The sequence below is a fragment of the Triticum aestivum genome, chromosome 2A (genome assembly GCF_018294505.1).
Source record: "Triticum aestivum cultivar Chinese Spring chromosome 2A, IWGSC CS RefSeq v2.1, whole genome shotgun sequence".
NCBI lineage: Eukaryota > Viridiplantae > Streptophyta > Magnoliopsida > Poales > Poaceae > Triticum > Triticum aestivum.
The window spans coordinates 471,652,603-471,655,372 of record NC_057797.1 but is presented as its reverse complement, the minus strand read 5'-3'; positions in this window follow the sequence as shown (position 1 = coordinate 471,655,372).

Here is a 2,770-nt window from a genome sequence, read left to right as displayed (position 1 = left end):
AGATCTAAAAATTTCAGAATATGAAGGGAAACGTAAAGAACCTCCCGGATTCGAACTTGATTCCGCTAAAAAGTTGAAAACCAAAGATGGCAATACCTAGATCTATCCGTGCTTGTTATGCCTAGCTAGGGGCGTTAAACGATAGCGCTTGTTGGGAGGTAACCCAATTTTATTTTTATTCCTTGCTTTTTGCTCCTGCTTAGTAATAAATAAATTATTTAGCCTATGTTTTGGTTGTGTTTTTTGTGTTTAATTAGTGTTTGTGCCAAGTGTAACCGTTGGGAAGACTTGGGGAAAGTCTTGTTGAACTTGCTGTAAAAAACAGAAACTTTAGCGCTCACGAGAACTGCTGTCATTTTTATTTGGAAAGTGCTATTTAGTTAATTCTTTTTAAAGATGATTAATAGATAAATTCCTCACGTCCAGAAATTTATTTTAGAATTTTGGGGGTTCCAGATCTTGCGCTAGCTACAGATTACTACAAACTCTTCTGTTTTTGACAGATTCTGTTTTGCGTGTGTTGTTTGCTTATTTTGATGAATCTATGGCTAGTAAAATAGTTTATGAACCATAGAGAAGTTGGAATACAGTAGGTATAACACCCATATAAATAAATAATGAGTTCATTACAGTACCTTGAAGTGGTCTTTTGTTTTTTTCGCTAACAGAGCTCACGAGTTTTCTACTTTAAGTTTTGTGTTGTGAAGTTTTCGAGTTTTGGGTAAAGATTTGATGGATTATGGAACAAGGAGTGGCAAGAGCCTAAGCTTGGGGACGCCCATGGCACCCCCAAGATAATCTAAGGACACCTAAAAGCCAAATCTTGGGGATGCCCCAGAAGGCATCCCCTCTTTCGTCTGCTTCTATCGGTAACTTTACTTTGAGCTATATTTTTATTTACCACATGATATGTGTTTTACTTGGAGCGTCTTTTATGATTTGAGTCTTTGCTTGTTAGTTTAACACAATCATCCTTGCTTTACACACCTTTTGAGAGAGCCATACATGATTTGGAATTTGTTAGAATACTCTATGTGCTTCGCTTATATCTTTTGTCCCTTCTCTCTTTTAATACTAATGTTGAGTCCATGGATTATACGCACCCTCACCCTTACATCCTTGCTAGCCTCTTCGGTACCGTGCATTGCCCTTTCTCACATTGAGAGTTGGCGCAAACTTCGCCAGTGCATCCAAACCCCGTGATATGATACGCTCTTTCACACATAAACCTCCTTATATCTTCCTCAAAATAGCCACCATACCTACCTAATATGGCATTTCCATAGCCATTCCGAGATATATTGCCATGCAACTTTCCATCATTCCGTTCATCATGACACATTCATCATTGTCATATTGCTTAGCATGGTCATGTAGTTGACATAGTATTTGTGGCAAAGCCACCGTTCATAATTCTTTCATACATGTCACTCATGAGTCATTGCATATCCCGATACACCGCTGGAGGCATTCATATAGAGTCATCTTTTGTTCTAGTATCGAGTTGTAATCATTGAGTTGTAAATAAATAGAAGTGTGATGATCATCATTTTCTAGAACATTGTCCCAAGTGAGGAATAAAAAAAGAGAAAGGCCATAAAAAATAGAAGGCCCAAAAAAAGAGAAAGGCCATAAAAAAGGCCCAAAAAACAAAAAATGAGAGAAAAAGAGAGAAGGGACAATGTTACTATCCTTTGCCACACTTGTGCTTCAAAGTAGCACCATGATCTTCATAGTAGAGAGTCTCTCATGTTATCACTTTCATATACTAGTGGGAATTTTTCATTATAGAACTTGGCTTGTATATTCCAACAATGGGCCTCCTCAAGTGCCCTAGGTCTTCGTGAGCAAGCAAGTTGGATGCACACCCACTAGTTTCTTTTGTTGAGCTTTCATAAATTTATAGCTCTAGTGCATCCGTTGCATGGCATTCCCTACTCCTTGCATTAACATCAATCAGTGGGCATCTCCATAGCCCATTGATTAGCCTCGTTGATGTGAGACTTTCTCCTTTTTTGTCTTCTCCACATAACCCCCCTCATTATATTCTATTCCACCTATAGTGTTATGTCCATGGCTTGTGCTCATATATTGCGTGAAAGTTTATAGGTTTGAGATTACTAAAGTATGAAACAATTGCTTGGCTTGTCATCGGCCGGGGTTGTGCATGATGATAGCATTCTTGTGTGACGAAAATGAAACATGACTAAACCATATGATTTTGTAGGGATGAACTTTCTTTGGCCATGTTATTTTGAGAAGACATAATTGCTTAGTTAGTATGCTTGAAGTATTATCATTTTTATGTCAATATGAACTTTTGTCTTGAATCTTTCGGATCTGAATATTCATACCACAATTAAGAAGAATTACATTAAAATTATGCCAAGTAGCACTCCGCAACAAAAATTCTGTTTTTATCATTTACCTACTCGAGGACGAGCGGGAATTAAGCTTGGGGGTGCTTCATACGTCTCCAATGTATCTATAATTTTTTATTGCTCCATGCTATATTATCTACTGTTTTGGACATTATTGGGCTTTATTATCCACTTTTATATTATTTTTGGGACTAACCTATTAACCGGAGGCCCAGCCCAGAATTGTTGTTTTTTGCCTGTTTTAGGGTTTCGAAGAAAAGGAATATCAAACGGAGTCCAAACGGAATGAAACCTTCAGGAACGTGATTTTCTCACCGAATACAAACTCAGGAGACTTGGACCCTACGTCAAGCCACGTAACAGCAGCCCACGAGGTAGGGGGCACGCCT